Below are 16,426 nucleotides of genomic sequence, written 5' to 3'. Positions count from 1 at the left end.
ATTAAATTTACGCCATCGATAACTAGACCACAGATGTTCATGCATTTGTGATATATCGAATCGTGCAAAGTTAATATAAATTATGTAATCCATACTACGTACCTTATAGATTTATTGATACTTTGCAGACCTCGATTTATCCTAAATGCATGCGTAACCGACATCTATCGATAACGATTATTTATAACCGAAATCCGTTACTGTCTGTTACTCAAAAGCTTCAATCACTCATAATAGTTATTAATATTTACAACAATTAAAAAATTAATATTTTCAATATTTTTTAAAATTCTGTTCAGATTTAATGAAATTAATCCCTTACTATTCGATGCATCAGATGTGTCAATCAACATCTGTAGCTGCAGAGCTTCATGTGCTTATATAAACGTACGAAAGTGAGTTTTTCGATGTGTGATTTTCTTGACCAAAGAATTTGCATTAAATTATATTTGCTGAATGAATATTCTGCGGCGGAAACGTTGTAGATGTTACAGAAGGCCTTTGGTGATAAGATTATGTTGCAAACAAATGTTTACAAGTAGTACAAAAATTTCAAAGGAGGCCGAATACGAGTTCAAGACGAATAGCGTCTTGTACTGCAGTATAGAGTTTGCAGTACTCTATACTGCAAACAAGTACTCTTAGCTGAAATATAAAAGGGGATATAGTGAAACAAAACAAGGAAACAAACTTACTAAATGGAGAAATTTCGCTCATATTGTAATAAAAATAGCCTGTATATGCACTTGCCCCGTTTATGAACTTCAACTTAAATACTGAATATCATAAGATTTTTTGGCATATGTGCATTTTTGTTGGATGAGAAACGCTTTGAAAGCGACGAATCTGACTTGGAAAAATAAATAAAGATTTTCCATTTTATGAACAAACTCACCTTATTTTTTTATCATAGTAGTATTGATGCAATATTAAAACAAATAAGGAAATTATAATGGAAATTATAATTGGACTTAAATTTCAAATTAAAGTTTTATTAAAAATTCGAAGAAGATTTTGTCACGTCCACTCTGTGAATGTGTCACGAGTCAGATTCATCGAAGCATGGCAAGGGGTTAAAACTTTATGCATGTTACTCGGAGACATGTCCTTAACATGTGTCAACGTCAACGTAATTAGAGCGGGATTCACTATTCGGCATTTTTACCCAAGTAATACTTAAATAATTTTCAAAACTAGTATTTTTTTACTAAAGACAGTTTCATAAAGTATTGTTATTATAAGAAAAATCAGTTAATCAGTTATATATTAATAATTATTATACTAATAGTAATTCTTTGCTAAGTAATATTTAATAAGATTTTGCAGATAACGCATAACAAGTATTATTAAAAATAGAATAATTGGCAATTGTTCTAACCCGGCGTCACCTCATTTATACCTATCGAAACCTTTCGTATTTTCACTATTTTATCGATAATATGCAAACATAGATGCGGGAAGCAATGATAACACGGGATGAAGTTTTCACCTGTATTTCTCATTCAAACCAAAGCAAATTATAGCTTATTCTACAGCTAATTGTGCCTACTGAAGCGCGCTAGTATTGGTCACATTCGAAACAATTTCTCGATGATATAAAAACACTGGAAACTCACAGCTGTGTGGTGTTAAATTTTGCTCATCTTTGCAGCACTTGTATTACTGAATATTAACATAATATCATTGAGCCATTACAGCGTGTTTCGCAGTAAACCTTCCGCCTTTGAATGAACCTCATTGCACTCCAAAACTTATCTTATTTAAAGACGAAAAGTTTGGACCCGTAAACCTGTATTTTGCCTGATTTTATCAATAATTTTACCCCTCTGTCACAAGATAGCGGGGACTACCCTCTTGTAACGTGTTGCTACACGTTCTTTTTCTTAAAATTATATGAAACATATAAGTACTATAGCTTATCCCAGTTGCTAGAAACATCCAATTTATAATTTCGTTTATAAACCTGCGAAAAACTTCTGTTAGAAGTATGAAATAAGTGAGAAATAAGAATTGTATATATGTAGGATCGGAAATTATCGAAGTCGACGGGTTAAAAAGTTTTTCTTGGGAATAACAATAACCTAGTTTTAATAACTTAATATAAAAATCAACAAAAGTATAAAGAATCAAATACAAACACTTAGGTTACAACTTTTCGGACAACTTTTCTGACAACGTGCTACTTCAACGGTTACGACTGGACTGCCACGCGACGCCACGCCATTTTCCTCATTCTCCTTTGGTTCCCGCGAAAAAGGAAACAAATGCTATACGATTCTTTGTTCCCTCGCTAATTTTTCGTGCCAAATCGTAATACCGCCGAATTATCTTGGCGCTAATCGTCCACGTTTCCCGCTCGCCCGATCGTGCCCGATCGTATTCGATGAACCCCGAACAAACCGATCCCACATATATAAAATATTTCTAAATTATGCGTTATTTTACACAAGTTGTTAATATTTCAAAAATTAAATACGTTTATTGAAATTTGTAATAAATGCACATACCGTAATTAATTACAAGATAACGGTGTTGTTTCATTCGCTATCTTCGTATCTTCCTAAAAGCAGAATTAGTGCAAAATATCCTACATTTATTTTACATACGTGTTACATATATTATAAACGTTAAATTGGTATTTATATGTAAATTCGTGTCCTTTGTTTCACAACAAGAGTTTTTGTAGACTATGCTGTAACGGAGGGTCGCGGTACTAATTAAATATTAACATAAAATTATATTACTAAATATTAACATAAAATCATTGAGCCATTACGCCATGTTCCGCAGTCAACCTTACCCTTTCAAATGATCCTCATTACACTCAAAAATTCTTCTTATTGAATTTCTTAGACTGAGAGATGTCTGCGAAAGCCAGTATAGTGGCCCGTCGTTTTAAAGAGGTTAAGGAAAAGTTTCAAGTCCATATATCGTCTAATTCTGTCGATAGTTTTACCCCTGCACTTTATCGCAAAATAGCGGAATCTACTAATGAGAAGGAAAAAGAAGCCAGCGAGACAAATGGAAGGTAATTCGATTGAAATAAAGCGCCCGTAGCGATTTCGCTAAACGGTTGTCGATTGATATCCGCTGAACCTGATGGAGTCCTGGCAAATCAGAATGGACGTACGTGGTTGGAGTGCTAGTCGAAGGGTCGCAGGCATCAAAAGAAGAAGGGAAAGACATTTTTAATCGTCCAACTGTCACCGTCAGAGTCACTGGTCGTTTCTCTCTCTTTCTCTTTTCTCGATTTTTCTATTTCGCCGGTCCTTTCCTCCACATGACCCTATTTTCTGTCTTTTCCTCCGTTCATTTAAGCGTCACGAATTCCCTGGCAATTAGTGTTGTTCCGTTCGCAGCGATTTTTCATTCCTGTCCTGATGGAAAAAGCTGGTTACCCAGAGAACGAATAGAATTTGATTTATCGTGTCTTGTTAAATATTTCGTGACCGTACTTGGCATACCTTTTTCGAAACCGATCACCGCTGCTTTTGTACTCCTTTTCTCTTTTATATTTGCTCGTCAAATGATTTCGTCCCTTTTCCATCGGTTTCACCATCGATCGGAATTCGACGAATAAGAGAAAAATATGGCGAACCGTACGTGTCAGATCCTCTATTGGATCCATCTGCGTTTCCATGTTCCACGAATTTTCACTGGGAAAGGTTTTTAATTGACTTTTCATTGCTTGTTCGTATAGTTAGTGGCTTTTCTTTCTTTTTTTGAGAGAGAGACTCGAAAGAAGAGGAACGGAGAAATTGACATGACTGAACGTTTATCGAGAAGTTGCAAACTTTACAATATCATACCTTGGTGAAATAAACAAAAATGCTTTGAAAAAAGTGGACATATACAAATTTCACCATCTGTGCCATAACCAACAAATTCGTGGAAGTTAAAAATTCTGAAATAGTCGTTCAGAAAAATTTTATTTTATTTAAATAATAGTTAGTTATTACCAAAGCTCAGTGATATTTCTTAAGATATGAAATTATTAAATTGTAATAATTGTTAATTATTCTAGTTACGAATAACCATTTATAACGGTGGATATTCGTTTTGATCGATAACTGACAGATAACTTGATGGATTACCTAACCTAACCAAAGCTCAATGATACTAGTAAATATATGAAATTATTAAATTGTAATAATTTTTAATTATTCTAGTTACGAATAACTATTTATAATGGCGGATATTTATTATGAGCGATAACTGGTATCGGCAACAAAGATGTAATTTTGTAAGCAACATAAATATCCAATAGCCAATAACAGATGACAAGAATTATATTTCGGTTAGCGATTACCATTATTGATGTCGATAAATCTTTCTGTTATCGCTAACAAATACACATCAGCAGTAAAATTTTTTTTTGGTTCAGTTGTTATTGATATTACTGGTAATATGTATTTCTTAACATTGATTTTCATCAAGAAAATTAATTATACGATTATATGTATTATTAAATAACAGACAGAATAAAGCTACATGAAAAATAGAACGAAAGGTATTATACCGTCTACAATGTTTTTACTAAGTTCTTAATTATATTAGTATTACTAATTGATAGGGTTTGGTCAAGCCCTTGTATTGCACGAAGTGCCGTCTAAAGTCTGGTGTAGGATCGAAGGACCACCCAATGTTTTGCGGATTGGAGCCGCGAAAGAACACTCACTGTATTTATATTAACGATGGTTTTAATAATATATATGTGAGTGGGTGTGTGTGTATAAGATGTGTGTTTGTGTGTGAGTTCATGTATATTCTAAGTACTAAGTGTTCTAAGTACTAATTCTGTTCTATGCTATTTCTGTTTCTAACTACACTGTTTTCTGATCTGTACTGAGCTATCTGTTCTGTTGGTATCTAACGTTTTTGGTATTTTCTGTTTTCGTTCACACCTCTGTTCTCCCTTCCATTGCGCCCTTAGCGTGGTACTTCTATGGAAGGGGAACAGAAGTTCCTACGAGGGAGGACGGCGTTCCGGGAAGAATTTGGGAAAAACCCAAATTCCGTGACGTCGGTCCCGGTGTGCGGGAACCGTTACTTTAAGGGCCAGATCGCCCTCTGACTTTCTAAGTTGCGAGGTTTATGACATGGCCTGTGTTACTGAAGCCAAAAACTCTAAAGACTAGTGCAGCAATAAATAAATCTGCTAAAAACTACAAATTGTCACGTACCATCGTAGTGCTGGCACGCAGATGGTACGGATACTAAATTATAGGATTCAAAAGTGGCCGCTTTCCCTCGTCATGTCGTAAACCTCATCTATGCGAAACTCTAACACTAATTGAAATTAATATATAATAATTACTTTATTCAATAAAGTTGATATTAAGTTGATGTTATACTACTATATCAAATTAATATTAATAATTAAGATCAATTCTTAATGAATATTTAATTTAATAAAATAATTTTATTTTATAACTAATAAAAGAATATTTCCGTCATTAAAATTGATTATCGATAAACAATTTGAAACTCGGATTATTAGTAAGTAAGAAAAATGTTGATATTTATATTGATTTCTAATAATCAATATTTTATTGCCGTCTATATTGATTAATTGTAATCAAAGTAAAGTTTTTATCGTGAATAATAATTACTGATATTCAATAAAATTTGAAGCATTTATTGTAGTTATTTGTAACGAAACTTATGTAGATATTGTATTGTAATACATATTTTATAACAATTATATCTACAAATCAGCATTTAATATTATTATTATATTTAATTTATTGTTATTAGAAATAACTATTAGTCTGTAATTTAATCTAACATGAACATTAAATTTTGTTCAAAAGCTTTACATGATTATTTTTTACTCGTAATTCCACTGGTATACAGTGCTCGCTCAATAAATAACCGCTTGATAGCCGCTCCGAAGTACGTGCCACTAAAGCCCCTCAAGTGGGTATTTATCGAGTGAACATAAAATACAAACTCAAAATATGTTCAAGCCGGTGTTTTCATGGAAAAACAAAAACTATTACTGTATCTATCTAATTGTAAGTCGAAATACATGGGTATATTATTAACGTCACATATGTATTTTAAAATCGCCAAATTTCAAAAATCTCTGCATATTGTCATAAAAAGTGATGAAAAAGATCCCATAAACGTCAAAAAATAAATATGAGAAAGTAGTACGTCAATTTACCAGGAAATTTGACAAATAACTGTAATTTTCCCTGATACTGTAGCTACCCCTTTAAAGTAAAGCTTCGGCTGAAAACGCCAATCATTATGTAATTTACCCTGCTTTGCAACTTTTCGTGACGTTGCATGATCTAATACCATACATCATTGGTTCTGTTTGGTTCGCATCGTAAACTAAGTCCAATATTCTTGATTCTACGGATAGAAAGCGACTTGCGTGCAGCTGTACCCTAGCGTTTCAGTGTACTCGTTATAGCTACAATAGCTTTGTTCCTTGAACGCCCTCCATTTTCGCGGGTTTTTTTACTCGTGGAGCAAGGTAGAAGGTGGGAGGACAAATGCCAGTCTCGCTTGCTGGAAAGAGCGCATTTGCTCGCATCAAGAAGCAACAAAGAACGCTTAATTCCAGGACAAACAATGCCGACCTTGTACTAGTCTCAGATTTACGAGCACGATGCAGTTTTCCGCTTTCCTTCGTTCGTCTTCCAACGAAATTGAAGGTCCGTACACTTTACACCGAGGAGAATCGTAACAAATAAATTGTTTCCGATTCTTTGCTACCTTCTGTAATAGATACACGACGTTTCTGTACAGTTCTTTCTACCTGCTCAAAGATTTTTCAAATATTCTTTACTTCGTACAATTAAGCACTTTTATCTTGATTTAACAATTTGTATGAAGTTATATTGATGTTAACTTTATATGGAAAGTGACAATTTAGTTTTTTAAGACAGAATGAAAATGCTATCTTTTTAAGATGAAGTACTGTTTTCTGACGACAAAAATTACAATTTTGTTTTCTAAGATGAAATTAAAATATTGCTTTTTTAAGATAAAATTAAAATTTTATTTGTTCAGGATAAAGTTAGAAAAATATTTCATATATTTTTTTAAGTAGAAACTTTGCAAACATTCTAAGATTCAAAAAGCACGAAATCTCCTCTATTTTTTGGATTAGATTTGAAAATAGTGTTCATTTTGATACAGAAATCTATTTTGCTACATTAATAAAGTTTCAGAAATATTGTTAGAAGCTTTTTACATTAGCGAAACAAATTATTCTTGAAGGTAAAATTAAAATTTTTTGAAGACAAAATCAAAAGAAATATTCTTTACAAGATAAAATTGTATCTGTTATCGAACAGAAAATTCAGAAAATTAAGGTTAAGAAAAAACACGAAATTTTATTTATTGTTTAGATAGGATTGTAGGAAAATATTTGTTTTGGTGCAAAAATCTATTTTTTTATATTTTACTAATATTGCTAAAAGTATTTTTTACATTATACACTTTTAACAATACTTTTTACATTAGCAGAAATTTGAATGAAACTTGAATACTTTTAGAAATTTTTGAGATTACATACCTTTCTTCCTGTTCGTCTAATAAACTTTACATCTATGCTACATAATAGAATAATACAATTTGTAGAGTAAGATTAAAGTAAGATGTTTATTTTGTAATCGGACAGAGTACAAGATATAAGTGCGCGTGTTTCCACGTGCAGGGTGAGTTCGTCACGTTAAGATTTCGGAGCACAATCCAAGTTTTTCGGAATCTATTGGGGTGTCGAAGGAAGTTTTAAAAGTGAGGAAAAGATGATCTCTGCAAAGTGCCGTACACCGTGGGTGACATCTTCTTTTTAGAGGAATCAAGGAAAGCTTGAGGTGCCGTGTATTACGTCTTCCTCGCTTGTTTAGTTTTAGGGAAATACCAAAACTAAGAGAGTGCCGAGCAGCTCATGGCGTCGTCTTCTCTCTTAGGAAGGCTGGATATTTCTGACTTTTTGTGGAAAATGCTGGTGTTTTATATGAAAACTGTAGGCTAGGCCCGCCCAATCAGCGTAGCCTAACTCCGAGTGCAAGGGTTTTATAGTATGGCCTGCGTTTCGCTTCGTACGTCGCGTCGTGTCGATCGCATGTATTTTCTCAGTACTTTTTAACCGACTTCGAAAAAGGAGGAGGTTACTCAATTCGATCAGTATTTTTTTTTTTTTTTTTTTTTCTATGTATGTTCGCCGATTACGACTAACTAGCTGGACCAATCGGAATGAAACCTTTTGCATCTAGTGGGTTCTGACTCCCTATTGGTACCATTATCAAAAAATTTTTCGTTTTTTAGTTGCAAAGTGTTGTTATTGCAAAAAAACCGGCAACTTCTTTCTTTTTCTATGTATGTTCGCCGATTACGCCTAGCTGGATCGATCAATCGGAATGAAACCTTTTGCATCTGGTTGGTTCTGACTCCCCATTGGTACCATTATCAAAAAATTTTTCGTTTTTTAGTTGCAAAGTGTTGTTATTGCAAAAAAACCGGCAACTTCTTTCTTTTTCTATGTATGTTCGCCGATTACGCCTAGCTGGATCGATCAATCGGAATGAAACCTTTTGCATCTGGTTGGTTCTGACTCCCCATTGGTACCATTATCAACAAATTTTTTATTTTTTAATTGCAAGGTATTGTTATTCCAAAACAACCGGCAACTTCCGAAATAAACTTTTCTCGATTTTAGTGCGCTTTTAATATCTTATCACGGACATGATTCTGAACAATTTTGTTCCTATACAAATTTCGCAAAAAGGCTTAGTTTTCGAGATATTAGCGAAAAATTGTTATTAACTTTTGAAATCAACTTCTGGACAACGTTTTCCTTATGCATAATTGACGGAAAGCTTTAGTTTTCGAGATATTAGCGAAAAAACAAATTGAAAAACGAATATTCATGTCGTCTTTTACTTAATTATGTTCATGTCGTTTACGCAGACGAAAAAAAAAGCCCGGAAGTACTGTCTCACAGTATTCTATACAATTCTCCCCATTCCACTAAAAAGCGTGAAATAAAATAATTTTCAGAAAAAAAATACACCGACTTCGAAATGCACTAAAAAGTATAAAATAATTTCTATTTCCTAATGAAGTAATTTCTATTTCATTCAATCATACAATTACGTTACAGATATGAATGAAACCTATTTACTCGATAGGTAGTATATTAAATACATTTCAACCTTTTCGGAGGCGGCGCAGAATTAAAAATACCTCAGTAATCGTTGCTACCAATAACCAGCGGATTGTGGTATGGCGTATTGGAAATTAATAAATCCTGAGAAAGAATACGAACCATAGTTACATTCTACACGCACTAACATCTACTTCGCGGCGTGCTGTCGAGTTATATGTATAGAAAAAAAAATAGCTATCGAAACTTTGCCTATGTTCGGCTGTCCAAAGATTGACATATTCAAAAAAATCTTTTAATTTTGCGCCGCCTCCGAAAAGGTTGAAATGTATTTAATATACTACCTATCGAGTAAATAGGTTTCATTCATATCTGTGACGTAATTGTATGATTGAATGAAATAGAAATTACTTCATTAGGAAATAGAAATTATTTTATACTTTTTAGTGCATTTCGAAGTCGGTGTATTTTTTTTCTGAAAATTATTTTATCTTATATTATTTCTACATGCTACAAATTCAATTATAGTGCAAACGTAGTAATAATTCTTTTAAAGCTTTGTATTTATGTCTCTATTTATTTTCTTTCAGAACTTCACTTTTTTATAGTTTCCTCTTCAATCTCAACAGATGTGATTGTCGTGCATCTTTTTTTAGATGAATGGAAAAGTGGTTAAAATACTGTAACCGCTTATTGTAATATTCATGCCGCATTTGACCAAAATATACTGAATGAATGCACAATTCGACGGTGGAACAAATTTGAAATGGAGATGTGAGGCTTATTTTCACAATGCTACAATATATGCATGTATATTTGAGTTTTGCTGATTATACAGGATGCCTCACAAATGTAGTCTTAGTATTTTCATAATCGATTTCATTTTTAAGCAAATTCTATTAAAAAATTTTTTAATATACTGTGTATGAAATTTTGTTTACTACAAGAAATTTCTACAACTTTCTTTATTAATCAATTAATTTTTTATTGACACATTCGCATCGAGAAACGAGAGTTCTCGTTTTTGAAATATAAACGTCGTCGGGAAAGGAGAATTTTCGTTTCATACTTACTACTACGAATAATTCCTGAAAATTTCAATGAAACATATTAATTACAAAAATAATCATTGTTGTTTTAACACAAATATTTTCAAATATCTTTAGATCATTAAAATACCCCGATTTATATGGAAAGATTGTAAAACATAGCCCGATACGTATGTGTTATTCTAGCAATTGATGGATATTATAAATCAACGAATATTAACCCTTTGCACTCGAAGATAATTTTATTGATTGCAAACAGCAACTTCAAAATATTAATTAAAATGTTAAATTACTTCTTTTGAGGTTATTATTTCTCTACTAATAATTTCCACTATTGTCTATTTCACTATGTTTATACATCACATGAGCACTATTATAGAATTAATTAAATAATACTTATTTCAAATTATTGTATTAAATCGAATGGCGCCTGAGAGGCATCTCTCGACCGCAAATGGTTAATATTAATATTGATCAAATATATCAATCATTTTTTATGGTATTGTTGGTGTACCATATCTACAGATGTCAGTCCAGGATGACGCGTGAAGAGGCTACCCAGGTGTCTAGAAGAGCTACGCTTCAATTGGTCAGAATAGAAAAATGGACGCCTAATCGCACATATTTTTGGCGATAGAACAATCGGCTCAAGGAACCATGCACACCAATTAGGCAAAAAACAATTACAGGCGCAAAGGTTTCGAGAGTGAGTGAGATAGTCCGAAATACGTTCTGCAGTTGTTAATGACATTATTATTTTTATTTTCCAAAATGTAACGCTGGAAGCGTAAACGGTGGGGATAGAGCTTCTTCTACTTTGGGTCAATCATGCATCAACTTGTGAGTTGGCATCGATACCATGTAAATACTTACAGTGTCGTAAATTTAATTGAGAAACACATATATATATGTAATATTGTAATGGACAATGACCAATATTAATAAAATTATAGCAACCTCAAATTATTATGTAATGGTAATGGTAATTGTTTCCTTAATAGTAACTTCAGGGATTCTAATAATTATATTAATTTGTATGTGTAATATAAAACTGTGTAACTTTGAAACTGTTAGAATTACTAATATTTTACAGAATTTTCAAATTTAATTTTTTCAATAAGCTCCGTAAACGAAACCTTTGCGTTAAAGTTACCAATAAAAATAATACATATATAAGCATAAGAAACATCTTTTAAATAAAGCGTAATTATTAACAAATAAAATTCAAAATAAGAAATGACAATTTTAATATGTTACATATTTATATATGTACATATTTATCAAATAACGCACCTTAGATTTTGGATGATTTTGATAGAAATTCTTATCTAAATACTTAAGAAATATTTACGCAACTGTCTCATATAAATCGATAATAAATGTTATCTTTGCCTCGTAAACTGCGCATAACACATTGAAAAGCGTTCATATGTATAGTAAAAAGCGATTGAACTAAACAAAAGTTTTGAATTTTTTCACGTAGGATATGATTCTGGAACAAAAAACATAAGTTTATGATAAAAAAGACAAGATAACCTTGTCTAAAAGGCAAATTTTGTGTTTTAGACAAAATAACCTCGAAGACGCCCATTCATTCAAAAATTAGTAGTACGATTTGACTTCCCATTAAAAATATTAAAAGACACGTGTCAATTTGTTTTTCTTAAATCACGTATCTTCGAGACTTTTTATAATGTTAACTTAGATGGGACACCTTGTATAACAGTACTTTCTAATTATCATATGATTGTATAAACTGACTTAGAGTCTCTACAATTGAAAGAAACACCCTTTTTTACCACATACTCAGACACCGAATATTCACGAACGATATGAGAACACTTTATCGAAAATTCTCTTCTTTCCAACACCCCTTTTTATTCAGTCAAGTGTTCATTCTTGAAATAGAGATAGAATATGATTTTATAATCATATTAGTTTCATGAAACTTAAAACGACGAATCATCGGCTTAATGGAACAAAGTCGGACCATCTAATATTAAAATACTTGAGCATTTTATCTTGCCCCCAATTGGCCTGTCAAGGTAATATAATTAATTACAACCTACGTCTAAATTCCTATCATCAGATCAATGTATTAATGCTGCTAACAATCCGACAACGAGTAGAAATATTAGTATTATTAAATTACTAAAATCGATATCGCCAGACGAAAGAATACAAAACGCTTTTCAATAATTTAAATGAATCGAGAAGGGAGCTAAAATTTAAATATGAATTGGGAATAAGTGTGAATTTTAAAATAAAAATTTTGGTAAAATGTGTAATATTGATTTTCGATAATTTAAATTTGTTAGACGATTTATCGGTGGAAATATGTACATATACATATTTCTAGTGCACGGTTTCGTTCCGACGGTCGATAGTCCGGCGAGGCAAGAAATTTTCGTTGCTGCAAGAAATAACGATTATTTTATCTCCATACACAAACAGCTACTCCTATTTCGTAGATTCTTCGTGACTTCTTCTCTCACGGATTAAAATGAAGTTTAACGCGAAATCGCGCTGCACCGTTCATTTATCTTCAACCTTCCACTTACTGATCTCTTAATTGAAACTGTAATTTTATCTTCCTGCTGTTCTTAATAATACCCGGCTGTTCCCTCCTGTACCTCATTATAACTGGGAGAAAGTATAAATATTCATGTTTACAATAAATTGCCTCGCTCGTAATTAACTTGACCGTCTATTTGTGGTGTGTTCGTTAAGAATACTGGTGCGCGTGTTATTATTTTTCATTCCTTTCCGTGTTGGTTTAAATTCAAAGTTAATTCGTACAGTAGAATTACTGTATTCGCGGAAGATTATAAATCTTCCACGGATATCTACATTTACGAATAGTAAGAAACTCAACTGAGGGTATATGTATATGTATACATATGTAGGTATGTGTATATGTATGCAGGGTGGCTCACCACATTTTGCCATCTAAATTTGCATTATTATTATTACTCATAGCAAACAATGTTTTAGATGAAACTGAATGGTTTTGAGGGGGCCATATACTGATGGTATATTTTTTTTGTAGGTGTACGTGTAAAGGACATATGAAGGTCATTAATGTTTTTTTAAATGGAATCATATATTTTTTATTGCATCAGCTGATACTCCTTCATATTCTTTACAAAAAGTATTAATCTATTTATGTGAAAAAATCATTACTTTAGGACATATTTTAATTTTAATGTCTATTTTCAGAAAAGGTTCAATGTGGCGATCATTTGCATCAGAACACTTTCTGAATCGAGAAATTAATGACTTACTAACATTCCGTAGTGTATAATTTTTCTGCATGTGTAACACTTTTCCCAGCTTCAAAATAAACTGATAACATGTCTATCTTTTCTTCTTTAGAATACTTCATTATGAAGTGATAATTTACCGTATTGTCGTATTCATCGTATTAGAGACGTAACAGAGACTAAATTTCACTGTTACTGCGTAACAAAAAAAAAAAAACAAAAACTCACAATTCGTTTGGTGACACGTGACCTCTTAAAGCATGTAGAAAAATATTTGCTGTTCAGTTAGGGCAATACATAATATTGACCAGAAAGTCACGATTTCCTAACACGTTAGAATTAAAATATTTCCTAAACTAATGATTTTTTCACATACATAGATTAATACTTTTTTGTAAAGAATATGAAGGAGTATCAGCTGATGCAATCAAAAAATATGTGATTCCATTTAAAAAACATTAATGACCTTCATATTGTTACGTTCCGAACAGGAATATTTTTCAAAATTTCCTTTGTAGTTCTCACCGACCGGATGTGTATCGATAATGCGTATTGCATTCTGGGAATACCCTGATCGAACGCAGTAACGGTCTTTCAATGTTTATTAGATAGACTATCTTTTGGCGACTAAACTATGATTGTTAATATAACACATTCCTTCCTTGAAATCAACGTGGTCCCACGGCCGAAATCTTAGATCATTTCATTTCTCCGAACCGCCGAATATAAACGGAAGTCGCACTCGTGTGATCCGATAACGCCAAGCGTTCTAGAATGTTCCTCAAGGGCCCGCGACGCAATATAAAATTATAATAGAAATTATCTTTGTAACAGTACAAAATTATATAAATTACCCATAGTATTTCTTTATACCGTTATTATGAATACGCACACGTCAATCAGTTCCACAATAGTTACAGTACCGAGCGCGATTTAACTTTAATAATTGTAAAACGAAATAAATAATGTTTCATTCTAAATTTTTATAATGTATACAGATTAACATTTTATATTGTATTGGTTATGCATGTAAAATTATTCAATAGCTAATTAACAATCCATAGCTCAAGAGTAAAGGAAAGAACTACAGGGTGTTCGGCTACTGGTGGGCATAATTTCAGGGGGTGGTAGCTGGGGTGATTCTGAACAACTTTTTCCTTTACCAAAATGCTGGTTAAAGCTTAGTTTTTGAATTATTAATGAAAAACACTGACCAATCAGAGCGCGAGAATAGCGCGCGCTCAGATGCGAGAGCGACGGATGCAAGCGTGACGGTTGACCCTGGTCGTGAACAAACAAATCGCGCGATATCGGTAACATAGTTACCATCATCGGTAATATGTCAGCCGGTAAGTAGTTATAAAATTCACAACTATTAATAAGTATAAATTTATTAACGAAACTAATTGTATGGATGAAGCGAAAATAAAGGTAAAGATCAAGCGCAGTTTTTTTAGATAATTAAAAAAAATGACTATTTGTTTAACGACATAAAATTAAAGAATATTTGGACGCTTACCTCATGAGTGAATTTACGATGCGAAAATTCTTCATTAATTTTGAAGTATATCGTCGTATGACAAGAAACCTATTTACTCGCTAAAATCCACAAGAGCATATCAATACCCGCTCTATGGGATTGTCAAGTAAAAAGGGTGACTGTCATATTTGATGTCTTCCGTATAATAATAGTACAATTTTCGAAATCCACACTAAACAAACACACAATCACATAAGCACCACGATTGTCCAGTCCTTAGTATCGAAACGTTAAAAATATCCACCTTTTTTACACATAAATTCGTTTACGAAAGTTCCTCGCCATGTACACATTACACATTATGCGCGATGAGTAAAGAATCAGTTATTGCAAAATGTATTATTGCGATCGCATAACACATATTACCGATAATATTTAATTTACTTTAATGTTTGAAATGTGCACCATTCTCTTCTAAGCACTCTCGTTCGATTATCGACAACCAACTGACGTTTTGTACAGAATTTTAGAAACAAAAAACTGGCATTGGCACTATACCCCTCCTCAGGCTGATCAGGTTACATTTCTCGACGAGCGAGCTTCTTAGGTTATTGTGGAATTTTTTTCCCGTTGAGATAGAGTCACTGTTTCGCTCTTCTTTTGTGATGTTTGTTTATTTTGAAACTTTATAGTAAAATGTTCCGTGCAAATACGCATCTGTGCATATTCGTTAAAAGTAATTCGTGTCATAAACATAAATTTTTCGACTCATCAAAACAAATAAATAAATAAATTTAATATTGTCGGTAATACGAGTTATGCGATCGCAATAATACATCTTGCAATAACTGATTCTTTACTCATCGCGCATAATGTGTAATGTGTACATGGCGAGGAACTTTCGTAAACGAATTGATGTGTAAAAAAGGTGGATATTTTTAACGTTTCGATACTAAGGACTGGACAATCGTGGTGCTTATGTGATTGTGTGTTTGTTTAGTGTGGATTTCGGAAATTGTACTATTATTATACGGAAGACATCAAATATGACAGTCACCCTTTTTACTTGACAATCCCATAGAGCGGGTATTGATATGCTCTTGTGGATTTTAGCGAGTAAATAGGTTTCTTGTCATACGACGATATACTTCAAAATTAATGAAGAATTTTCGCATCGTAAATTCACTCATGAGGTAAGCGTCCAAATATTCTTTAATTTTATGTCGTTAAACAAATAGTCATTTTTTTTAATTATCTAAAAAAACTGCGCTTGATCTTTACCTTTATTTTCGCTTCATCCATACAATTAGTTTCGTTAATAAATTTATACTTATTAATAGTTGTGAATTTTATAACTACTTACCGGCTGACATATTACCGATGATGGTAACTATGTTACCGATATCGCGCGATTTGTTTGTTCACGACCAGGGTCAACCGTCACGCTTGCATCCGTCGCTCTCGCATCTGAGCGCGCGCTATTCTCGCGCTCTGATTGGTCAGTGTT

Source organism: Megachile rotundata, chromosome 6 (assembly GCF_050947335.1).
Source record: "Megachile rotundata isolate GNS110a chromosome 6, iyMegRotu1, whole genome shotgun sequence".
NCBI classification, from domain to species: Eukaryota; Metazoa; Arthropoda; class Insecta; order Hymenoptera; family Megachilidae; genus Megachile; species Megachile rotundata.
The sequence above is the reverse complement of the archived record's forward strand: the minus strand, read 5'-3'. Positions refer to the sequence as shown.